The 27,239-nt window shown below is 38.3% G+C and overlaps 1 protein-coding gene across 2 annotated transcripts in view; it reads left to right on the top strand.

Moving 5' to 3' along the window:
- ZC2HC1B (zinc finger C2HC-type containing 1B) overlaps nucleotides 1-27,239 on the top strand; it is a 292,907-nt gene that overhangs the window by 217,510 nt on the left and 48,158 nt on the right. The gene's annotated exons all lie outside the window — the stretch shown is intronic.

The raw sequence follows: 27,239 nt of genomic DNA, 5'->3' as shown, positions 1-27,239 counted from the left end.
ATTGTTGTGCTGCACTCCCGTCCCGCATGCCCTGTGTGGTGTATTGTGCTGCTGCAAACCCTGATGCCTGCCCTGCAGGGTCAATTTGGTGCACCTCTCCATGTCCCTCCTGTCCTCTGTTATCCAAGTCCATGTCCCTACCCCATTTCCTTCCATGATCCAATGTACCATACTTGCGAACTTTTTGAACTTGGTAAGAGGGAGATTTTGAAAAAAAACTGGGGTATTGATTTTCCCCTTTGAGTTACATTGAAAAAGAGGAGATTGTAGACAGGAGACAGATAAAATAAAGCCCATTTGAGCTTAAAAGCATTGGACGTTTCCTGGCTGAATCGGGTCTGTTGGCATGTATGGTTGTACTACCATTGCCTCTTCCTTCGGCCCACAATGGTCTATTACATTGCCACAGCCTCTCTTGCAAGTCCTGTATTGTTGGTTTGTTGCCCCTGCCCCCCTTTCCACTGCCCTCCATAGTCTGTTGTGCTGCCACGGCCCTTCCTGCCTGCTCAGTGTGGTTAAATTGTTGCCTTTGCACCCTCCTACCTGCCTTCAATTTTCAGAGTCCGTGCCCCTGGCCTCTCAACAGTATCCTAATGAACTACTAGATTGCTAACATTCTATATTTATTATTACAAAAGTGTGGAACGCCTGACGTCATCTTGATGTAATCAAAACTGTAATACCTAGAGCATTTCCTTTAGAAATTACATATATGAGAGGGTCTTATTGGCATCCAAATTATGGTTAGTGCTCTAAAAGACTAAAATAAGGACATATTTTCTGAGTTTTCAAATAGCGAGAAAGCACTTTTAAATTATTTGTTACCTTTATGTTTTTTTATCCAGTTGACCACTTGATTAAATGTTGCACTTAGGGGAGAGGATGTGGTGTTACCAGGTTGGAGTTTCTGCTTCAGCTCGACATTCTGTGATTCTGGTCAAATCACTTAGTCTCCCCATGTCTACAACCAAAATGAATTTGTTCTTGTGTGATGTAACCAATGCTCATGTAAAGCACTCCAATACCTGACAAGTCTGCACTATATAACACTGCAAAAACACAAAATAATAAGTGTTTTGCACACTTCTGTCATTGGGCTATATTTGGGCTACATCTGGGTGATTTTGGGCTACATTTGGGCTCTTTTGTCTCCGGTGGCCATCTTGGGAGATTTATTTGTTATGAAGTTTCCTAATTTCCTCATGTACTGCAGTCTCCTCAGTAGGAAATGCTTTCAGTTTTTTACTTTGATTCCATCATGAAGGTATTCAGATATGTCACACATTTGCCACAAATTCTGAATGTTAGCACTCTAGTTGCTCATTAGATCACTGAAGTAAAACTACTGTTCACCATGGAAGTCTGCTCCTGGTATTAAAAGTGCATGTTTCAGTCTGCATGTCAGAATTTTTTAATAAAATAGAAGAGGATTTGAGAAGTCACTCAAAATGTGCCCTCATTTTCTTTCTTCAGCATTAATCATAATTTCTATGGCAAAATGAACCCCTCATTGTGTTCCTTTTTAAATTAAATGTTTTAAGTGTTACCAGTTTATTCCAATCAAGATGGCTTCAGGTGTGCCATACTTTTGTCATAATGAAGACAGTAAGCACTCTAGTTGTTTTTAAGAACACTCTGGGACATTCTGTCATTGGGCTATACTTGGGCTACATCTGGGTGATATTTGGGCTACATTTGGGCTCTTTTGTCTCTGGTGGCCATCTTGGCAGACTTATTTGTTATGGAGTTTCCTAATTTCCTCATTTACTGCAGTCTCCTCAGTACGAAATACTTTCAGTTTTTTACTTTGATTCCAAAGGCATTCAGATGTGTCACACATTTGCCATAAATTCAGAATGTTAGCACTCTTTTTGCTCATTAGATCACTGTAGTAAAGCTACTGCTCACCAGGGAAAACTGCTGCTGGTATTGAAAATGCATTTTTCAGTCTGCATGTCAGAATTTTTTAATGAAATAGAAGAGGATTTGAGAAGTCACTCAAAATGTGCCCTAATTTTTCTTTCTGCAGCACTAATCATACTTTTTATGGAAAAATGAACCCCCTCATTTTGTTCCTTTTTAAATTAAATGTTTTAAGAGTTACCACTTTAATCCAAGCAAGATGGCTTCAGGTGTGCCATACGTTTATCATAAGTAGGACTGTTAGCGCTCTAGTTGTTCTTTGGAACACTCTGGGAAGCTGCAGTAGAACACAAAGGAATCAACTGACAGTCTCTGCCCTTGTTGGATGTACATGTTTTACTGAGAATGTCAGACTTCATTCTCACATGACTGAGAAAGATAATGTGAATTTACAGAAAATAAGCTCTCAGTTTAGCTTATAGATCACCTTCTAAACCTCTGTGGGAAAAGCATGAGAAAATATTTTTCTCTCAATCATGATATCCCAGCAGAAGGCTTTTTCACATGGTGAAATCACCTTAGAACATACCACAATTCCTAAAATGAGTATGGTACCATCAACAAATGATTTATAATGTAACTAAAGTCTTAAAACCTTCTATTAACTGCAATGCTTTTTAATGAGGTGCTATCATGTATATTGGTCCCAAGATGGCTGCAAACACTTCTTGGATGAAGTGCTGACAGCCAATCAGATCTCAGGATGAGATGTGTGGTTAGGCTCCGCCCACATATATATATGATTTTACTTTTGATTTTCTCAGGAACTACTGAACAGATTGACACCAGACCTGCAAAAGGCACATCCCTGACCTGAGGACTACCTCTCTGCCAAATTTCAAGTAATTCTGTTCAGCCGTTCGGGCTGTACCTTGGACTAAAGGTCCCTATGGAAAATTGCATGGGGAAAACGTGTTTTGGGATCCCCCTTTTTTCTCAGCCCCCGCATGACGACTCCCCCCGAGACTTTCAGGGTAGGAGCGGAGCGGAGCGCCCCACCTATTTTGAAAATTTCGCGAGGTTTCGTCAACCGGCGCCAAAGTTATTCCAAATAGATTGTTGCGGATTTCCTATGGAAACACGGTCCTAACTATAACTATCTACTGGCGACCGCCAGTAGATTATATATATATATATATATACATAAATATACATATATATATATATATATATATATATATATATATATATATATATATATATATATATATATATATATATAATATATGTGTGTGTGTATATATATATAATATATATATATATATTATCTATATTCCCAATAAGTCTGGCGCCGGTTGACGAATCTTCACGAAATTTCCCAAACTTTTGGCCAGCTCCGCTCCGCTCCTACCCTGAAAGTTTCGTGGTGATTCGTCAAGCGGGGGCCGAGAAAAAAGGGGGGTCCCAAAACGCATTTTCCCCATGCAATTTCCTATAGGATCTGTTGTCGCAGCTACAGCCCGAACCGCTGAACGAAATTACACCAAATTTGGCAAAGAGGTAGTCCTCAGTTCAGACTCGTGCCTTTTGCATAAATGGTGTGAATCCGTTCAGTAGTTCCTGAGAAAATTAAAGTTAAAAGTACATATAAATCTATGGCCGGGGAGGATCCGCGCACCCTACCCGCACCGTAAGTGCACCCTCCCCGAACCGAGCGCGCACCCTCCCGATCGCATGCTGAATGCTAATTGACTGTCGAGTGTCGAACCAGGAACTGTTGGCGGCCATTTTCTGCCTCGGTAGAAGCGAAGCTGAAGAAGCAAGGGGAATAAGTGTGTAAAACATATAAAGGGGGCAGAGTGGAAATACTCTGACCCTCTAGAGGTGCTTAGGGGGTCCCAGAAGGACCCCCTGGGGCCCATTTAAAAAAAAAAAAAAAAACTGCGAAATGCGCACAGGGTGAGCGCATCCTATCGCGTTTGGTGCACAGATCCTCTCGCGTTGGGTGCTTGGATCGAAAAACATGGAAAAAAAATATATAAAATAAAGTTTTGAACATATAGTTGCAAAAATTTTGGGGAAAAATATAAAAAAATATGTTTGAAAAACCCATTAAATTCAAATAATATTTTTTAATTTTTAAAAGAATTAATTGAAAAAATAAGTTTAAAAAATGGTGATAAAAAAGTATTTAAAAAAAAACATAATTAATGAAACACACTGAATTGGAAAAATATAGAAATCCAATCAAAATCATTGAACATGATATCTTTAGAGATAAGTTATAGATAGGAATTAGCATTTAAAAAACCTTTGAAATTCACTGAAAAAACCATAGGTTTCATGCACGTTATAGTTAGGAATTGCATTTAAAAAACCTTTGAAATTCACTGAAAAAAACCAAAGGTTTCAGGGGCGTTATAGTTAGGAATTGGCATTCAAAAAACCTTAAAAATTCACTTAAAAAAACCATAGGTTTCAGGGACGATTTAGTTAGATGGACATTTCCCTCGTACAAAACCCTAGAAATTCCCCTGTTATTGTTAGTTCAGCTAACTATAACTCGTGCCCCCGCAATGCACTGCTGATGACGTCACATATTACATCACTCATGACATGGTCAGTGACATCACTGATGACATCTCAAATGACATCACTGATGACATCACTGATGACGTCATCCATGTGATAAATTAGTGGATCTTCTCACACCCTAATATAACCTTTGATACACCGACTCAAAATTTCAGACGGCCATTTTGAAAACCATAGATACTCCAATACCAATAACTACATACCCACTCATTAACTCTTAGGTCCACATACACCTCCACTCACTCACCTGTACAGTCACTCATACTTACAGTCACTCCGTACAAGACTATCATATGCATTTATACACCTATATAGACACTCACACACCGCCAATCATCCATTGAGGTACTGACACACCTAGTCAGTTGTGCAAATAATTAAACACAGTCCAATTTACTCACCTATACAGTTAAACACACTCAAGTTCACTTACTCATAAAAATAGTACCACATTCTTACACTCTTATACAATCATTGATACAAGCACACACTCATCCATACAGCCACTCTCACAATCACACACTCTCACATATACCCACCTATATACTCTTACACACATATATACTGCCTTTCACATATGTAGTTAGTCACACATGTACCACTGAGATATACATTCAATCCCTAACACACCCATACATACACTCACCCAACCATACAGTCCATCACAGATCCACTCTTAAAACCATGCACCCATAGAATCACCCACTCACACATCAATGCATAGAGTCACACACACCCTACCCACACAAACACTCAGGCACCCATACAGATACTCAGACAACCAATCAATAACCCATATAAACACTCATACAGCTATTCACAAAACCATGCACCCACTTATACACCAACACACAGACACATACAGACATTCACAGAGTTTAGTCACTAGTCTGCAGTAAGATACATTTAATGACTCACTTATAGAGTCAGTTACGCACCTAGAAAATCATCCATTCACACACTTGTACACCCACTCATTCTTCAACAGACCTTTCCCTATATATATGTTAAACATATTAAAACTGTACAGAAACACATACTCACTGGATGATGTCATCAGTGATGTCACTGACCATGTCATGAGTGATGTAATATGTGACGTCATCAGCAGTGCATTGCGGGCGCGCGAGTTATAGTTAGCTGAACTAACTATAACGGGGGAATTTCAATGGTTTTGTACGAGGGAAATGTCTAGCTAACTATAACGCCCCTGAAACCTATGGTTTTTTCAGTGAATATATATATTATATATATCACCAGATGACCCCTCTTGTTCAAGAGTAATCCAAGGACACAGCGGGGTACTTGATGGGAGAATTTTATTCACATGATGGTTTCAGCATGATGCATTTCGGCAGTCTCGCCTTCTTCTGATGCTGTTTGCCATCAGAAGTCACCTCCTACCCCATTTTGAATATACTAGAGCGCTCCCATTCGTGGGGGACCGGCTGTCCCTGCTGCAATCACAACAGCTGTAGTTTAATGTTCAACTACAGCTCCCAGCATGCACTAGATGGAGTAAGTACAGCAGCCGGAACGGATACTGTTCATGTGAGTGACGGGATTGCTCAGCAAAAGGGGGGCCGTGTAGCAGCTGGTGACTCCAAAATTAACCTTGTCCAAAGCTCCTTCAAGTCCCCAATGCCTGAGCCCTAAGAGTCAGAACATACCGGGCCGTGAAGCCGGAGGGAATCAACTAGGGGTGGGCAGAATTTGCATAGTTGCGCTACGCAAAGCTACGCGAAACGGTAAAAAATCTCCGCAAGCACGCAGAAATTCCACAAACACGCGGAATTGCTTGTTCGCGATGATTTTTTCCTCTTTGCGAACGCTGTTTGTGTGCTCGGGGGGAAATATCTCGCAAACATGCATTTTGAGAACGCGAACAAGCAAAAAATTCCTCTAAGCCACGGAACACAGAATTTTGAGCAATTCCGTGTTCTCTGCGGAACGCGACATTACCCAAATTCCGCAGAGTCCGCGAGCGAAACGGAATTTACTGCCCAGGCCTAGAATCAACCCGCCTCCCCGTGAAGACACAGGCTGCCATTGACAGCGGCCACTTGCCTGGTCTGTTCCCGCGGCGGTCCTGGGTTAATCAAAACCTTGATAGAGTATATATATATATATATATATATATATATATATATATATTATCTACTGGCAGTCGCCAGTAGATAGTTATAGTTAGGACCTATTTTCCATAGGAAATCCGCAACATTCTATTGGGAATATCTTTGGCGCCAATTGACGAATCTTCGCGAAATTCTCCAAACTTTTGGCCAGCTCCGCTCCGCTCCTACCCTGAAAGGTTTGCACTGATCCGTGAAGCGGGGGCCGAGAAAAAAGGGGGGTCCCAAAACGCGTTTTCCCCATGCAATTTCCCATAGGATCTGTTGTCGCAGCTACAGCCCGAACCGCTGAACGGAATGACACCAAATTTGGCAAAGAGGTAGTCCTCAGTTCGGACTCATGCCTTTTGCATATTTGATGTGAATCTGTTCAGTAGTTCCTGAGAAAATTAGGGTAAAAAAGTTAGTGATATCTATGGCCGTGGAGGATCCGCGGACCGTACCCGCACCATACGCGCACCCTCCCCGAACGGAGCGCACACCCTCCCGATCGCGCACTGAATGCTAATTGGCTGTCGAGTGTCTCTCTACATTCGAAACCAGGAACTGTTGGCGGCCATTTTCTGCCTCGGTAGAAGCGAGGCTGAAGATGGAAGGGGAATAAGTGTGAAAAAGATATAAAGGGGGCAGAGTGGAAATACTCTGACCCTCTAGATCTGCTTAGGGGGTCCCAGAAGGACCCCCTGTGGCCCCCCTTTTTAAAAAAAAAAAGCGGCGAAATGCGCGCACGGTGCGTGCATTCTATCGCGTTGGATGCATGGATTCTCTCGCGGTGGGTTCGCGGATCCAAGAAAAAAAAAATGAAATTGTTGGGAGATAAAGATTAAGCTTAAGTGTTTTGTTCTTGAGTGGCTCTAAAAAGAGCCGTTGTGTTCATTCAGAGTTTTTGGTACTTATAAGTAAGTACCTATACAGAGTCTAAAGTTGTTGAGGAAGACTCTGATCCTTCATCAGTAAAGTGTACTCCATCTCTCCTATACATCTCTTGCATATGAAAGCGCAGATTGTTATTGTAAATGGACCCCATTCTGTAGTCTCGGAGAAAAGCAGAAACAGATTTATTCACATGTTTCCTAGCTTTCTCAATCTGTTGACAAAAATGATCGGACCAGTTCCATTTCTGCCTTTGGCATATGTTAGAATACACAAAGGCAGTTTTAGGGAAAAGTGAAATCAGTTGTGCAAAGGTGTCCTTCATAAGCATTTCCAGACCTACCCCAGTCAAAGTGCCTAGGTCATTGCCACCACAGTGCACTATTATGAGGTTAGGGTGTTGGATTTGCATGAAAGATTTCACCAATGGCATCAATTGGTGCCGATTTAACCCTCTCTGTCCAATCCATTTAGTGTCTACATTTGGCAAACCTAGGTCTTTGTGAATGCCTTTGTTTTCTGCATACCTTTGGCTCCAGAAAATGTAGCTGTGTCCCACAATCCACACTCTAAGCATCTTGTAAGGAGGTCTGGATGCACTCAGATGGTCTCTGTAAATGAAATGGCAGTTTGGAAAGTAAGATGTTTCTAAAATGGTGGATAAGATGCAATTTTGAAAAAAGACAAGAAATCATTGGTTGTTTAACAACCTTCTACACTGAAAAGTAGGGTGCATGTTTCTGTTTTTTAAACGCATGATTCTTATTGGTTACCAAAAAGTGCATGAAAGGAACATAATATATGATAAGCTGATATGTTGAGAAGTCAAGCACACTTGCTGTTTTGATTAGCAACATTGTGTGTGCTGAACTTGTGACCTGTGTGCTCAGTACAGTGTTCCATGACCTGTTTCTATGGTAACGGGCAGAAGGCAGATTGGGGGAAGGGTTGAAGTTTGTCATTTGGAAAGGGTTGAAATGTTTAACCAATAGAAATGTGTTTGCTTTTGAATTTATGTGGGAAGGAATGTGATTTGATATTTACTTGTATATGTGTGGAAAATGAGAGGGAAACGTTGCCATTCTTTGGTTCTGCTGACAGGTGCACAGTGCAGAGATTCTGTATAAGAAAATCTGGTGTGTGACTGATATCTGGTGTGTGATTGATATACTTCTTAATCTACAAAACATCTTGAAAGGTGAGTTATTTAATTGTGAGGAAATGTATGTAGACTATTTTTATTTTAATCAGACTAATGTATTTTTTCTGCTAAAGTGTAGGGAGTATTTTTTTTTCTCTACAATCTTATTGACAGTGTGTGTGCATGTGGAAACCATTTTGTGATAAGGATTTGTGTTTTTTCATGTATTTGTAGACAGATAACTATGCAGTTCTTATATTTTGGTAGATTTAGAAACCACTTATTGTTTATGAATTTGTGAAATGAGTTACGTTTCTGCAGTAAAATGTAGTACTCCTTGTAGATGAACAAATGTGTTTTGGTATAGTGCAAGGGATAGTGTTGTTTGTCTAGAATCACACAGAGAGCCTGTGTGCATTTGGGAACCACTGTGGAGAAGCGTTTGGTAACGTCGTGCATTTGCTGACAGATAACTGTTTTGAAACCTGTCATGTTGTCAAGTTTTAGTAGCATTAGAAGCCAGTCTTTGCTTATGTGTTGATTAAATGAGTCAGGCATTGACATTAAAGTGCAGTCATGAAATATGTAGATTGTGTGCAGTTCCCTTATCACTTCCAGTGTAGTGAATGAGTTTTGGTAAACTCCTAGGAATACTGGTGCTTGTCTAGAATCACACTGTGAGTCTGTGTGCATTTGGGAACCACTGTGAGAGAAGCGTTTGGTAACATTGTGTATTTGCTGAGAGAAAACTTTTAAAAACTGTCATGTTGTCAAGTTTTAGTAGCATTAGAAGCCAGTCTTTGCATATGCGTTGATTAAATGAGTTAGGCTTTGACACAAAAGTGCAGTCCTGAAATATGTAGATTGTGTGTGCAGTTCCCTTACCACTTCCACAGTAGTGAATGAGTTTTGGTAAACTCCTAGGGATAGTGGTTGTTGTCTGTGTGCATTTGGGAACCACTGTCATGTTGTCAAGTTTTAGTAGCATTAGAAGCCAGTCTTTGCTTATGCATTGATTAAATGAGTCATGCTTTGACACTGATGTGGTGTACTTAAATATGTAGATTGTGTGCAGTACCATTAACTCTTCCAGAGTAGTGAATGAGTTTTGGTAAACTCCTAGGATAGTGTTGCTTGTCTAAAATCACACTGTGAGTCTGTGTGCATCTGGGTAAGGATTGTGAGAGAAGCATTTGGTAACATCGTTTATTTACTGACAGATAACTGTTTTAAAACCTGTCATGTTGTCAAGTTTTAGTAGTATTAGAAGCCAGTCTTTGCTTATGTGTTGATTAAATGAGTCAGGCATTGACACTAAAGTGTAGTCGTGAAATATGTAGATTGTGTGCAGTTCCTTTACCAGTTCCAGTGTAGTGAATGGGTTTTGGTAAACTCCTAGGGATAGTGGTGCTTGTCTAGAATCACAATGTGAGTCTGTGTGCATTTGGGAACCACTGTCAGAGAAGCGTTTGGTAACATCGTGCTTTTGCTGACAGAAAACTGTTTTGAAATCTGTCATGTTGTGAAGTTTTAGTAGCATTAGAAGCCAGTCTTTGCTTATATGTTTATTAAATGAGTCATGCCTTGAAACTGATGTGCTGTACTTAAATATGTAGATTGTGTGCAGTCCCCTTACTCCTTCCACAGTAGTGAATGAGTTTTGGTAAAGTCCTAGGATAGTGTTGATTGTCTAAAATCACACTGTGAGTCTGTTTGCATTTGGGTAAGGATTGTGAGAGAAGCATTTGGTAACATCGTTTATTTACTGACAGATAACTGTTTTAAAACTTGTCATGTAGTCAAGTTTTAGTAGCATTAGAAGCCAGTCTTTGCTTATGTGTTGATTAAATGAGTTAGGCATTGACACTAAAGGGTAGTCGTGAAATATGTAGATTGTGTGCAGTTCCCTTACCTCTTCCACTGTAGTGAATGAGTTTTGGTAAACTCCTAGGGATAGTGGTGCTTGTCTAGAATGACACTGTGAGTCTGTGGGCATTTGGGAACCACTGTCAGAGAAGCGTTTGGTAACATCGTGCATTTGCTGACAGATAACTGTTTTAAAACCTGTAATGTTGTCAAGTTTTAGTAGCATTAGAAGCCAGTCTTTGCTTATGTGTTGATTAAATTAGTCAGGCATTGACACTAAAGTGTAGTCGTGAAATATGTAGATTGTGTGCAGTTCCTTTACCAGTTCCAGTGTAGTGAATGAGTTTTGGTAAACTCCTAGGGATAGTGGTGCTTGTCTAGAATCACAATGTGAGTCTGTGTGCATTTGGGAACCACTGTCAGAGAAGCGTTTGGTAACATCGTGCTTTTGCTGACAGAAAACTGTTTTGAAATCTGTCATGTTGTGAAGTTTTAGTAGCATTAGAAGCCAGTCTTTGCTTATATGTTTATTAAATGAGTCATGCCTTGAAACTGATGTGCTGTACTTAAATATGTAGATTGTGTGCAGTCCCCTTACTCCTTCCACAGTAGTGAATGAGTTTTGGTAAAGTCCTAGGATAGTGTTGATTGTCTAAAATCACACTGTGAGTCTGTTTGCATTTGGGTAAGGATTGTGAGAGAAGCATTTGGTAACATCGTTTATTTACTGACAGATAACTGTTTTAAAACTTGTCATGTAGTCAAGTTTTAGTAGCATTAGAAGCCAGTGTTTGCTTATGTGTTGATTAAATGAGTCAGGCATTGACACTAAAGTGTAGTCGTGAAATATGTAGATTGTGTGCAGTTGCCTTACCTCTTCCACTGTAGTGAATGAGTTTTGGTAAACTCCTAGGGATAGTGGTGCTTGTCTAGAATGACACTGTGAGTCTGTGGGCATTTGGGAACCACTGTCAGAGAAGCGTTTGGTAACATCGTGCATTTGCTGATAGAAAACTGTTTTGAAACCTGTCATGTTGTCAAGTTTTAGTAGCATTAGAAGCCAGTCTTTGCTTATGTGTTGATTAAATGAGTTAGGCATTGACACTAAAGGGTAGTCGTGAAATATGTAGATTGTGTGCAGTTCCCTTACCTCTTCCACTGTAGTGAATGAGTTTTGGTAAACTCCTGGGGATAGTGGTGCTTGTCTAGAATCACACTGTGAGTCTGTGTGCATTTGGGAACCAATGTCAGAGAGGCGTTTGGTAACATTGTGCATTTGCTGACAGAAAACTGTTTTGAAACCTGTCATGTTGTCAAGTTTTAGTAGCATTAGAAGCCAGTCTTTGCTTATGCGTTGATAAAATGAGTCATGCTTTGACACTAAAGTACAGTACCATGTAGTATTGTCTTTACTGCCCCAGAACTGAATATTTATTATTTTTACCCAGGCACTGTCCTAGAAGTAGTCTGATGAGTACTTATGTTGTGAATCATTCATTACCAAATAGACTGCTTCAAATGTCCATGCAGTATGCATGTAGTTCTCTAACCACCTACACAGTTGTTTTTCACACCTTCAATTCTCTAGACAGTTTCCATACACTTCCAGGAAACACCCTATCACTCTCTTTGTAGTCTTCTAGTGACCCATTCAGCACCATGTAGTAATTCATTCACTGTGCCAAAACCCAAACATTTATAAATTCACCAAGACACTCTCTTTCCAGTACTCTAATGATTCAGTTACTGTCTAAGTATTCATGCACTGAGCCAGGACTTAGCACATGGACTGCTTCAAACCCCTATGCACTATGCATGCAGTCTTTTAACCACCTAGAGATTTGTCTTTTATACTTTCAATTCCCTAGTCAATATCCATATAGTCCAGCAAACATCTTGTCACTCCCTTTGCAGTCTTTTAGTGACCTTTTTAGTACCAAGTACTAATTCATTGCCTGTGCGAAAATTCTACCAGTTATAAATTTATCCATGCAGTCTCCTTGCTGTAGTCTAATCATTTAGTCAGTACCCAAGTACTCATGCAGTGAGCCGGGCCTTAGCACATGGACTGCTTTAAATGCCTATCCAGTATGCATTCAGTTCTCTAATGAGCTACACAGTTGTGTTTCGCAGCTTCAATTCCCCAGTTAGTATTCATACACTTCTAGCAAACACCCTGTTACTTACCCAGTGTGTCTCTTTTTAGTACTGTAATCATTCAGTTAGTTAGCATGAAGTCTTTTAGGGCCATATGTAGAAAGCAAATTTGCGATCGCAAACGCCGAAATTCGCCGAATTTCGGCGTTTGCGATCGCAATTTTGCTAAGTGGAATGTAGGAAGGCAAATCTGCATGCAAAATAAGGAATCGCTAAATTTGCGATTCCTTATTTTGCAATTGCATTTAAGGAATCGCAAATTTTGCGATTCCTTAAATGCAATGTAGGAAGCACCAAAAAAGTGCAATTTGGCCTTAAGGAATCGCAAATTACAACCAACTACAGGTTGGTGGTAATTTGCGATTTCTTTCAAAAATGCATATTTTTGCATTTTTCAAAGTGGAATGTGGTGCACACACATGTCCTTAGGGCATGTATGTGTGCCACATGTGCACCCATGCTCATTTCAGGGGTGCAACAGGGTGTCCTTTTGACACCCTGGCACACTTGAAATTGCATTCTTAATTTGCGATTCTCTAATTGAGAATCGCAAATTGAGAATGTCTTCCCATTCATTCCTATGGGCCTCTAGGCCCATAGGAATGAATGGGGAGGTATTCCTTAATTGCGAATTGCAATTTGCAATTCGCAATTAAGGAATATGTAGGATTCACAAAATTATTTGCTAATCCTACCTACATTCCGTTTTGCAATTCTCTAATTGCGATTCCCTAACAATTGCAATTAGAGAATCGCAAAACACTTTCTACCTACATATGGCCTTAGTGAGGTAGGCTTTAGGGCATGAACTGCTTCAAAGTAGTATGCATTATGTATGTAGTGTTTTAATCATCGTCACACTTGTGGTTCAGGGCTATAGTTTTTTAGTCTGTTTTTATATAAAATGTGTTTGTACAGTAATGGAATATTGTAAATTTGAAAGTTATTAATATACATTTAATCGTGACTCTTTTTTGCAGATACTGTTTTTCAACGTTAAAATCAAGAAAGTATGCCAGAAAAAAAAAGAAAAAGAAAAGAACAGAGACAGGAGGATTATTTGAAGAAACATCAACCACAAGTATTGAATGAAAAAGATAATGTGGCTAAAAGGAAAAAATCTTCTGGTAAGATCACGAAGCAATTTATTAAAAATGTTTGTAGGAGCAAACAGAATGTAGAGAATGCTGCAACTTCTAATAATTTTTTAAGTAAGAAAAAAAATCAAAATAAGAGGAAAAGTAAAAAAGCAAATGTTCAGTCAAAGGAGATAAAGTATGGTAAAAGAAGACAAAATCAGTATAAGGAATTACGCAAAAAAATATTTTACAAGAGAGTAGTGCATAATTTGCTGAAAGATGTAAAGAAATATAAAAAGAGAGCTTTATTTTATAAAAAGAAGAAGCATATTGAAAGCATTGTGGAAAAGGCTTTTGAAGTAAAAAGGAAACTGTTTATTTTAGTGTTAAACAGAATCCGATCACTAGATAAATCAATATATGTAATGAAGGCCAAAAGTAGGAGGAAAAGAATTATTAATAAAAAAAAAATGTGTGATGTTTTTTTGGGAGAATTGAAACACAGTTCTAGTTCAGAGCCTTTTTTTAATGAAGAGAGTTATTCACTAAGTGAAAAATTATTGTATGCAGTTGACACCAGTGGTAGAGGTCATGAGGTTAGTGATGGTTGTCCAATGGAGAAAGAGAAAATGGTTGAAAGAAATGCAGAAGAAGTGATAGCTGATGAAGTTTTAGGGAGACGTGCGAAAAACCCTGTGTACACTTGGGATTGCTGTAGTGTTTGTAGTGTACGACAGGAATCTATTGAAAAATTATGTAGTTTTTTACGAGTCTATACTAAAAAAAGTGTAAAACAAAAGATTAAGCTGTTGCAAGGACTAGACCCTTGCAGAGTGAGAAAACATACTGGTTTGCAAGGTCATTCTCTGGCTTGTCTTTCTAGGAATGCTGGCAGTACATCATACTCAAATGCGGAAGTTAGTGAGAAGGTTGTATTATGCAAAAAGTCCAGCACTAAAGTTAAGTGAGTTGAACAGTGCTCTTTTGCGTGGGTCAGTTTCAGATGTGAAGCAGGTCTGTGAGGATATTGAGTTTTGTTACTTTGGGCCTCAGCAAGAGAGTGAAGAAACTGACACATTAGTAGAACAAAATGTTGAAGACAATGTAGAACCTGTAATTACAGAAAAATTTGAGGCTGAAATCACAAAGTTTAAGGTAATTTCAGGTGAAAGACCAAATGTTTCTTGTATTTGTTGTCGGCGAAGTCACTATAAAAATCAGACTTAGGGGTGTCAATCTGTATTTAAGAAGTGAAATAGAAGATAATGATAAGTGGATGGAATTTGCAACTTATTTGTTGGTAAAGGATTGTTTTGATTTGGGATGTGAGCAGCGTATTTGCAAATATTGTTGTAATAAATTAGATGAGAATAAAATGCCTGCTAGAACTGTTCATAATAATCTAGAGTTGGTTGCTATTCCTCCAGAGCTGATAGTTTTAAATACGTTTGAGTCTATTCTGATACAATGTGTTCACCCGTTTCAGGCTATTGTTCGTATGGAGCCCAAAACAAGTAAATTTCCTCCATCAGAGTTGCAAAGAGGATTGAAAGGAAGAGTTGTGTATTTACAATTAGATTTAAGGAAAAATGTTGAAACTATTGGTGTAGATCATGCAGAAAATGAGCCACTAGTCATTCTAGTTAATGGTGTTCCTACTAAGAATAAGAAAATCTGGCAAGAGTTAGTGGCTGTTAGAAAAGTGCAAAAGGCATCATTGTATCTGATAAAAAATAATGAGTACTATAGAAATGTGTTTGTTGGAGAAGAAGAAATAGATTTAGCAGAAGATAGTGAAACATTAAGTGGACACATTGAAAAAGTGGACATGTCCAGATGTGAAGTTATCTATGAACATTACAGTGTACATCCACTTCATTCCAAAGATGTGATGGGAAATACAATTGAGTTGTTTCAAATGAAAAAAGCAACCGGAAGTCCCTTGAGTGTATGGGAAGAGAGTTTGGAAGCTCATTGTTTCCCGCAGTTGTTTCCAACAGGAAAAGGTGGACGATATGATGAACGTCCTGTGCAGATTCCTGCATCTGAATATCGGACAACAAGATTATATGCAGAAGATCCAAGATTTCGACAATGTATCCCTTATATGTTTCATCTTCTGTTCGAAAGTGACTTGTCTGGACTTTCATATACAGTAAATCACATTTTAAAAACTGGAATGCATCTTCAAAATGTAACTGCAAAGGATTTTATGGATAAAGTGCATCAGAGAGATGATCATTTAGAATCTCAGTTGATTAATCTGATGGCATGTCAGCGTGGGACTAATGAATATTGGTACCGTCGACATGGAGAACTGAAATGCATGCTACGGAACTTGGGAACTCCTACATGGTTTGTTACACTAAGCTGCGCTGAGTCTGCTTTGGATGATTTACTTGAATTTCTTTGAGAGGCAAATTCCAATATAAAAAATATTGAATACAAGCCACCTGGAGAATTGTGCTCTTTGGATCCTGTCAAGGTATGCAGATATTTCAATCATAGATTTGAAGCTATGATGTCTTTCATCTGCAATAAAAAGAATCCTCCTCTTGGAGAAGTTGTGGATTTCTTTTGGAGAAAGGAGTATCAAGCAAGAGGTGCTCCTCACATACATATGTTGTTATGGGTCAAGGACGCCCCCAAATTTGGAACAGATTCAGATGAAACTGTTTTGTCTTTCATTGAAGATTATGCTACATATGCTCTTCCAAATAGCAGAGAAGAGAAAAACTTAAAACAACAAGTCTTACGATTTCAAAGCCATAGGTGTGGAAAATACTGTCGACGAAAGTACAAGTCAAAGGATAAGTTCTATACCAAATGTCGTTTTGGATTTCCACGTCCTGTATTAGCCAAAGGAAGAGTGAACAGTTTTATGTCAGCTGTACGACATACCATCACAAGAAAGTCTCCGAAAAACACCTACAACTTAAGAAGAAGCGAAGAATCAAAATACATAAATGACTACAATCCAGTTAATTTATCCATGTGGAACGCTAACATGGATATTCAGTATGTTGCGGACAATTCCATTGCTGTTGCTCGATATGTAAAGTCTTACATTACTAAATCAGAAAAGACTGAATTGAAGAAATGTGGGAAGAGATTTCTCACGAGAAGACTCTAAGTAAGAAATTATACAGTTTCAGTTTGAAGATGTTATCGCATCGTGAAATTGGAGCATATGAATGTTCAGATCGGTTATCATCTGCAAGTCTATCTTCCAAAAGTAGAAGAATCATTTGGGTGAGTCTAGGTCTTGCAGGAATGCGAAATCGGGAACTGCAATCTGTTCAAGAAAATGAATATTTAGCAGAAAATGACCCTGAAAGTACAGATAATTTGAAAACCAATATGTTGGACACATACTATCCAAAGAGAAGTCATCATCTTGAGAACATGTGTCTCTATGAAGTGCTGCAAAACTACACTTTTAAACGGAATATTACAGAGAACATCAACGATGTAAAATATGGAGTGATTGGTTCTGAAGGATGTCTGGTGAAACAAAGGAAAGGAAATTTAATTAATCACAGAAAACTGAGTTGCGACACTGCTGACAAAAGGGAATTTTACTATTTAGCCCTTTTGCAAATGTTCAAACCATGGCGTTCTGAACTGGAATTACTTGGAGATTTTCCCAGCTATGAAGATTCATGTAATACTTGTAAAGATAGCATACAATGCAGTACTTTCGCAAATTATGTGAAAATGTTGAATGATGAAATTGATCAAGAAGCTACAATTGCAGCTGAGATTGCTAGAGACAGTTTTCAAGACAGTCAAAGTTCTGCTGCACTGAGTCAAGATCCACTAGGACAATCAATTATTGAAAATGAAGCAGCGATTGCAATGAATGAGGTGGAAACAGCAATGTATCAAGCACAAGAAGATGCAATACAGTTAGGAAACTTGGAAGAGCAACTAAATGTTGAACAGAAACAAATATATCAGCAAGTGAAAGAGCAGATTGACCATGGATTACTTCATGAAAAGAGAGTGTGCTCATTTACATCATTTCAACCTATCCGAATGTATGTGAGTGGTCAAGCTGGAACAGGAAAGAGTTTCTTAATTAAAGTAATTACAAGTTATCTACAAAAAACAACTGAGTGGCATTTGTCTTGTGTTGTCACTGCTCCAACTGGGTTGGCAGCACATAACATTAAAGGAATTACTTTACATCATTTACTAATGTGGCCAGTAGAGCATGAGAACAAATTGGAATACCACAAGCTATCTGGAGAAGCTTGTTGGGAAGTTTCAAGAGTGCTGAAGAAAATGAAACTTCTCATTATTGATGAGGTGAGCATGGTTTCAAACTTGATGCTTGCCTTTGTGCATTTAAGAATGCAGCAAATTCTTAAAACAGAGTATGATGTGTTATTTGGAGGAAAACACGTCATAGTTTTTGGAGATCTACTGCAACTGACACCGGTAAAAGGACAACCGGTATTTAAAACACTTGCCCATGAAGATACCAGAAAGTCTCTTGGCAGTGTTGGTAATGTGAACATTTGGAGTAATTTTGAATACAAAGAACTGACAACAAATATGCGACAGGCAAATGATGCTGAATATGGAAGTATTCTTCAAGATATAAGAATTGGAATTCTTTCAAAAAAAGGGAAAGAAGCTTTGGAGAGTCGATTACTTTGCAATGTCTTTCCAAATGAAAATGCAGTTGCTACAAAAGTGTACGTGGAAATTGCTAAAAATAAGTCAGTGATTTGCTTAATGCCGACACTGCGTGAGTGTTCAATATTCAACGAAGAATTATTAAAATTGGAAAATGAAGAAATTGGAAAAATGGAAACCATCGATAAAATACTACATGAAGGAATCACTATTATTTTGCTTAGAAAAAAAAATATCTAAAACTGCTGGTTTTGAAAAGACACTGTATGTGTGTGTAAACTGTCGGGTAATTTTAAGGCGTAATTTGGATGTAGAGAAAGGTTTAGTTAATTGTGCAATGGGCAAAGTGGTGGATTTTGTGAATTATCAGAAAAAAGAAGGAATTTAATTTTTTAAAATTAAATTTGATCAGATTGATGAAGTTAAAGAAATTGGTCGTTGTTCAGTTAGTTTTTTGCTTGTTAAAGATTTATATGTCCGTAGGAAACAATTTCCATTTTCTCTGGCATATGCAGTGACTATTCATAAATGTCAAGGATTAAGTGTAGACAGTGCATTGGTGAACATTGGATCTACTGTATTTAAAGAGGGTATGGCATATGATGCTTTGTCGCGAGTCAGAACATTATCTGGTTTGTTTTTGATTGATTTTGATGAGACAAAGGTTACTGCAGATACAAACTGTGTAAAAGAGTATAATAGGTTAAGAAGGGTGTATGATCCCAATTTAGGTCAATATCCTGTATTTGAAAAGTGTGTGGTTGGTCGAAAAAGAAGGTTAGAGAATATCTGTACTGAAGATGTCAAGAAGGGAAAAGAACAAGATAATGTTGTGATTGCAGGTAAAAAGAAATTGGACACTGTTGAAGAGATTGTTGGTTATCAGTTTGAAAATAGTTCTGGTGTCGACTGCTATGCTAATGTAGTGGTCAATGTTGTTTTTTATCTGGAAGGTTTGCAAGCACAAATTATGCAGAATCGGGAAAAAAGATTTTGTTCTCTGTTGCATTCTGTTTATGAAAAATTGACAACAGATAGAAGTAAAATACAATCTGTTTCAGATGTTCGTAATCTTTTGGATGTGTGTTCTGGTTCTACACAATTTACACAAAATATCCAACAAGATGCTCAGGAATTTTTAATGTATATGCTTACAATTTTTGAAAATGAAGGTGTAGAAATAGAAAATATTTTTGTCCTTTCTTACAAATGGGAACATTATTGAGAAAATTGCATGTATACATGTAGCACCAATGTAGACACTGACAGATTTCTGTATTTAACATTACCAGACTGTAAATCAGTGTCTTTCAATAAATTAGTGAAAGGTGCAATTCATAACATGGAGTGTAGCCAATGTAAATCAGAAATGTTATCCACATTATTCTTAACAAAATATGGAAAATACATAATTTTAATGATGCAACGTTGTACAGCTGATGGAAGAAAATTGGATACTTTAATAAAACAATTTGTAGCAGCACAACTATCAATATCAGGAAGGACTTTTGTAGCAATTGCAATAATTTTCCATGATGGTCCTTCCACCACATCTGGACATTACACTGCCTATCTAAAATGTGACAAAGGCTGGACACTTTGTAATGATGCCCAGTTGGTTTTCAAACAACGTTTGCCTAGGGAATTACAAAATTCCTACCTAATATTTTTAAAGCCAAAGTTTTAGGAAGATAATTCACTCTCTGAGGAATTTATTATTATAATTTAATAGGACTACCATTAGACAATTTACATAAAGAAGAAGTGCAAAAATACCATTTGGCCTCAAGGAAAGGTATATTTTTGAATTATGGACTTTTTGGTGGTCATTTATTCGGTGATTATTTTAATGCGGCAACATTTACAGTTTTTATAAGTTAAAGTTATAAAATGTTGTAATCTGTAAGCATTTCATATATGTATGATTTGTATTTTCTGGTATTTTACTGAGAATAGTATGTTGTTTTTTTTTAACAATCTTTCCGATTGTTTTTTTTTTGCCTGCTGTTAAGTGATGAGTACCATTGAAATCACGATTTCGAGTGAAATTCAATATATTCTGAGAACAGCAAAAAAGGCAAACAAATTACTTTGTGGAAATTATGTTGTGTTGTAAAAAAAGTATTATTATATGTTATAATTTTTTTTTTCTTTTCTTTCACAGATCCAAATTTTAAAATAAGCAATTTTTAAGAATTTATATTTGAATGAAAAACAGCAAAAAATGAATACCATTTTTTATTCCTATTACTGTGAAGGTAAGTTTAACTAAGTCTCAATATGCAGAATGAAGAGGCCTGCAAAAATCTACAAAGTTGAAACACGTTTCTAAAAACACTCTGTTTATGTAGTTTTGAAATCTGACCATAATCAGATATCACGTGACCTGCAAAAAAAGAGATTTGAGGGGTTCATAATATTTCACCTTTTTAGCTGTTGAAGGACCGCAATCATTTCAATCATTCTTCTTTAAACATCTTTGCAGACAAAACTCTGTGCTTACCTTCTATCATTCGCAAGGAAATTTAAAAACGGAAATATATAACTTTTTGTAACATAGTTATTGTGCAAGATACTCTTTTATATTTACACTCTGTGCACTTTTTATACTCCATGTAAATACAACCTCATCATTTAGACCACTTTGTGATGAAAGGGTGTTCTATAAGTGTTGTTGTGCATGATTGCACTTAATACTCATAGAACAAGACACATGTCTAGATTTATCAGAAATCATAAATCTCGATATGTGTGTGAATGGTGCACCATTCTAAAATTGGTGTTGGAAAGCACAACAAAGAGAATTGTTTTAATTTCTCCACATTTTTATATCTTCAATGCATGCTGAAATGTTCAGCATACATTGAAGGAGAAAAATGCATTTTCTCATTGTTTTTGTGCAGTAAGGTGTGTCTTCCTGTAGAAAAACAAACTGCACATGACACAGATATCCTTGCACTATGGTTCAAGGGTGCCTGTGTCACCACATGGCTGCAGTTTAAGCAGCCGTGCAGAGAGAAGCATAGATTTGCAACATATTTATGTACATATGTTGTATCCCTGTGCTTCGGAAGTACTACAGCACACTGCAGTTAAAGAGGTTACTGTGTGATGCTGCAGCACTTCCTTATAGTTCAGCACTTATACATTCACCATACGCTACTAATGCATTCATTCAGTCAATTACGTACTACAGATACATTCATCTAAACTTTCACACACTAACAAAGAAATTTAGCTCTTTTTTTAAACCAGGAAAGTTAGTTCTTACCAGAACTTTTTTTTTTCTTCTTTCTCCTTTTATATATTTTTTTTGGCTTTTTCTAACAATTTTGTGATTTTTTTGGTTTTTTTGAAAAAAAAACAAAACAAAAAAAAACCAGGAGAAACCAAACAATGAACTTCAGGGAACAATTTATTAAAAAAAAAAAAAACTAGCAAATGTGACTTTCTTGGCGGTGGCAAATCAGATCGATCGACTGCTCGCCATAGCACAAAGTCTTATTGCACTTAGTGCAGAGCACTTTTAAAAATTGAAATTGAGGACGGATGTCCAAGGTTTGGGCTGATGGATGCACTCTTGATGTGCTCGGCTGCGATGAGGTGGATGGCGCAGGAGTGTTTCTCATTCGTCTGCATTCTTCTTTTGCAAGATTGTTTGGATGAAGGGTCCTCATGTGCTTCATCATACTTGCCGTGCCGCAAGAGTATTTCTTGTTAGGATCCCCTCTCGATAGGATTCTTTTGCAAATCTTGCACGTGACCAAGGTGGCATTGGTCTTATTCTGCCCCTCGGGAAAAGTAAAAAAATTCCACACCACTGAAGAAAAACGTTTTTTAAGTGGTGCCTCCGGCAAAAATTCATCCTCAGAACTATGAGGTGATGCAGGTGATGCCTGCTGCCCTGAAGCCATTTTTGGTTGAAAAAAGTTAGAGCTAAGTGTAAACTTAGTCTAAAAAAGCTTCTTCTCTCCAAAGAGGGGGTTCTCCAAAGAAGCTCAAAGAAGAATTATTGAAATGGGTGAGGTCTTTCAGTAGTTAGAACAGGAAGTGTAATGAACCAATCAAATCTCTTTTTTTGCAGGTCACATGGGATCCGCGCACCGTGCGCTTACGCAGCACGCACCTAGCGCGCATCCGCGAAATTGAATTAAAAAGAAATATAGGATTAGATGTCAAAATATATTAGTTTTAAGACTAGTTTAGAGTTTGTCTTCAATTAATTCACATGCAATACATAAATATGTTTTTCTAAATGTTAAATACTTTGCGGGATCCGCGCACCCACCGCGTCATAGACGCACATGACGCATCGTGGAAGCGCGTAAACATCGCGTTATGTACATCGAACGTGTCGCGCATAGGCTGGGAGTCGCGTACCGGTCACATTGGAATCGCGCACTAACCACGTACCCGACGCATACCATGCGCAGATGCTACCGCATAGGGATCGAGAACGGTGAGCGCAGGGTGCGCGGATCCAAAAACATGGAAAAAAATATATAAAATAAAGTTTTGCACATATAGTTAAAAAAATATTTTGAAAAATATAAAAAAATATGTTTGAAAAACCTATTAAGTTAAAAAAATAATATTTTTTAATATTTAAAAAGAATTAATTGAAAAAATATGTCTAAAAAATGGTGATAAAAAAGTATTTTAAAAAAAAGTAATTAATGAAATGACACACTGAATTTGAAAAATATAGAAATCCAATCAAAATCATTAAACATTATATCTTCAGAGATAAGTTATAGATAGGAATTAGCATTTAAAAAACCTTTGAAATTCACAGAAAAAAAATAGGTTTCATGCACGTTATAGTTAGGAATTGGCATTTAAAAAACCTTTGAAATTCACTGAAAAAACCATAGGTTTCAGGCACGTTATAGTTAGGAATTGGCATTTAAAAAACCTTAGAAATTCACTGAAAAAACCATAGGTTTCAGGGGCGTTATAGTTAGCTGGACATCTCCCTCGTACAAAACCCTAGAAATTCCCCTGTTATAGTTAGTTCAGCTAACTATAACTAACGCCCCCGCAATGCACTGCTGATGCCGTCACATAATACATCACTCATGACATGGTCAGTGACATCACTGATGACATCACTGATGACATCTCAAATGACATCACTGATGACATCACTGATGACGTCATCTATGTGATAAATTAGTGCATCTTCTCACACCCTAATATAACCTTTGATACACCGACTCAAAATTTCAGACGGCCATTTTGACAACCATAGATACTCCAATACCAATAACTACTCACCCACTCATTGACTTTTAGGTCTACATACATGTCCACTCACTCACCTCTACAGTCACTCATACTTACAGTCACTTTGTGCATTTATACACCTACATAGACACTCACACACCGCCAATCATCCATTGAGGTACTGACACATCTAGTCAGTCATGCAAATAATTAATCACAGTCCAATTTACTCACCTATACAGTTAAACACACTCAAGTTCACTTACTCATAAAAATACTAACAAATTCTGTGTCTTCCTGCAGAAAAAACAAACATCACATGACACAGATATCCTTGCACTATGGCGCATACAGCCACTCCCAAAATCACACACTCTCACATATAGATAGTTATATACTCTTACACACATATACACTGCGTTTCACATATGTAGTTACTGACACATGTACAACTGAGATATACATCCAATCACTAAAACACCCATACATACACCCAACCATACAGTCCATCACAGATGCACTCTTAAAACCATGCACCCAGTGAATCACCCACTCACACATCTAGTCACAGAGTCACACACACCCTACCCACACAAACACTCAGGAACCCATACAGATACTCAGAAAACCAATCAATAATCCATATAGACACTCATATAGCTATTCACAAAACCATGCAGCCACTTATACACCAACACACAGACACATACAGACATTCACACAGTTTAGTCACTAGTCTGCAGTAAGATACATTTAATGAATCACTTATAGAGTCAGTTACGCACCTAGAAAATCATCCATTCACACACTTGTACACCTACTTATTCTTCAACAGGCCTTTCCCTATATATATTAAACATAATAAAACTGTTCAGAAACACATACTCAATGGATGATGTCATCAGTGATGTCATCAGTGATGTCATTTGAGATGTCATCAGTGATGTCATCAGTGATGTCACTGACCATGTCATGAGTGATGTAATATGTGACGTCAGCAGCAGTGTATTGCGGGGGACCGAGTTATAGTTAGCCGAACTAACTATAACAGGGGAATTTCTAGGGTTTTGTTCGAGGGAAATGTCCAGCTAACTATAACGCCCCTGAAACCTATGGTTTTTTCAGTGAATTTCTAAGGTTTTTTAAATGCCAATTCCTAACTATAACGTGCCTGAAACCTATGGTTTTTTCAGTGAATATATATATATATATATATATATATATACATATATAATATAGAGTCCAAGCCCCACTTGAATATACACATGGGTCCGACACTGCTAGGTAAACATCTCTCGAGTGGATTTATTGCCAATACAAAAGTCTCAGCGCATAGTTGCTGGAATAGTGAAACTCAATGGCAGACTCGTTTCAGCCTGACGGCTTTCTTCAGTGCCGGTCTCACTTACAGGTCATCTCACATGGGATCCACATACCTGCTTAGTCCACTCCCACTGGAGTTATGGCTTGACCCCTCCCCTGCCTTAAAGGTGTAATGATGTATCCGACGGCTTCACCTTGCGCTGTAGTTCAAACAGATTCATTGTGGTATGCCTATGCCGGTGCAAAAATCCATTCAGTAATGGGAACTTTCAGACACAGAGTGGTGTCCCAACAGTGTTGGCTCACGGACCCAAGCCAACTACTGCAACATGTCCCTGTGAATGCAGTGAGTCCACTTGAGCATCCCTATGCAGTCAAATACTGCTTCCTCCCTCCCCATGCAAAAAATAGCGATTCCACCGTGGTGTTGAACGCTGGGGGAGCGACGTGTTGTATTGCTGTACTTTCACCAAATCCGCTGGCTGACACGTTGCACCAAACCGGGATGGCGTGCCGGTAAGCAGTGCCTGCGAAACTGGTGAAACAGAGTCTAAGCCTCACTTGAATATACAAACGGGTCCGACACAGCTAGGGAAACATTTCTCAAGTGGATTTATTGCCAGTACAAATGTCTCATCGGATAGTTGCTGGATTAGTGAAACGCAATTGCAGACGTGTTTCAGCCTGACGGCTTTCTTCAGTGATGGTCTCACAGGTCGTCTCACCTGGGATCCATTTAGCTGCTGATTAGTCCACTCCCACTGGAGTTATGGCTTGACCCCTCCTCTGCCTTAAAGGTGTAATGTTGTATCCGACGACTTCACCATGCGCTTTGGTTCAAACAGATGCATTGTGGTATGCCTGTGCCGGTGCGAAAATCCATTCAGTAATGAGAACTTTCAGACAAACAGTGGTGTCCCAACAGAGATGGCTCATGGACAGCATACCAACTAATGCAACTGTATATATACTTACCTTATACTTACATGTAAAACACATATGTCCTTACCATTCATGCCTTGACAACAAAATTCATTGTAAAGGCATGCGTGGTTAAAGCATGTGCATTGTAGTGGCATGCTATGTAATTGCATACGTTGTAATAGTTTGGTTGTAATGGCTGTTTCCCCTGAATGTGTAAAAACAGCCACGAGTCCCATGTAACCAGGCGCTAATACCTCACAAGATAAAGGTTAGTGTTGTGATTAGCTCACTCAATCTATGACTTTTCTCCTAGTTCTCCTGCCTCTGGAACATTGGTCGTAAGAGGTATAACTGAGGAGAATTGTAGCAGTTCTCTGATGGTGCTCGTGTGATTGCATTTGGAATTTTCCTCAGTTTTGTGCACAATATTTTATCCAATGTGTGCCCTCAATCTCGATAGGTAGGTTGTGAGTTGAGGTTGGCCAAGATTGTTCTTCGGACTCAGTTCTGCCACTGAATTTCTGAATTGGTGCATGCTGGTTGGAAACCAGGGAGTAGCAGAGGTTAGTCTTGGAGGTCCACTTCCTATATTTTGTGTTGTGATTGGTATTGCGTTTAATTATTATGCCACAGAGAATGAGTACATGCATTGGAATTTTGTGTAGCGTAATCAATTCTTGTAATTTCCTATATGTAAATGATGATGGCCACAAATCTTATGCCAATTTACTATGATATAACTGGAGGCCAATATTGCCTGATGCCACAGCTCTTAAGTCTTCATGAACCCCAATATGCAACCTAACTTCTGTGCAAAGGTTGTAAGAAAGTTGTATGTGTGGTAGCACTTTTTCATCTGAAAATACATTGCCGAAATATAAAGATATGGATGCTTACTCGTAAGTGAGGGGAAATTTCCAAAGTGCTTGCTCTCTTTGTTGCTTTGCAGACACATTTGATAGAGTTAACAATATGACCCCTTTACTGGGAATAGTTTTACTGGTGCTTGTTTTTGAAAATCCATATAGATATAGTTTTACCTTATTTAAACTTAGTCCAACTTTGCAGAATTTTACCATGAAAGGTGAAGCATGTGCCGTGAGGCCACTGAATACTGGTCCTATTTTTAAAAGCTCATGCAGTGTGCCAGTCTGAAACGAAAAAGTGCACATTTATAAAGCAAGTGAGCTAGTTTACAGATGCAGTTAGCAAAAATAGGAAAAAGTCTGTACAAAATGCTTCACTTATCATGTAATCAATCAATGTGTTCCCCAAGAGCAGAAACACTAGCAAGAAATGGATATTTGCCACAAGCCAGCATGCCATTATGAAAACACAGAGGATCACTACTGGAGTAAACAAGGGTGTGAGAGGAATTGGGGAAGCCCTGATGCCCTTCTGGCCTTTTGTGTTAGT

This window comes from Triturus cristatus, chromosome 6 (assembly GCF_964204655.1).
Source record: "Triturus cristatus chromosome 6, aTriCri1.1, whole genome shotgun sequence".
NCBI classification, from domain to species: Eukaryota; Metazoa; Chordata; class Amphibia; order Caudata; family Salamandridae; genus Triturus; species Triturus cristatus.
The sequence above is the reverse complement of the archived record's forward strand: the minus strand, read 5'-3'. Positions and strand labels throughout refer to the sequence as shown.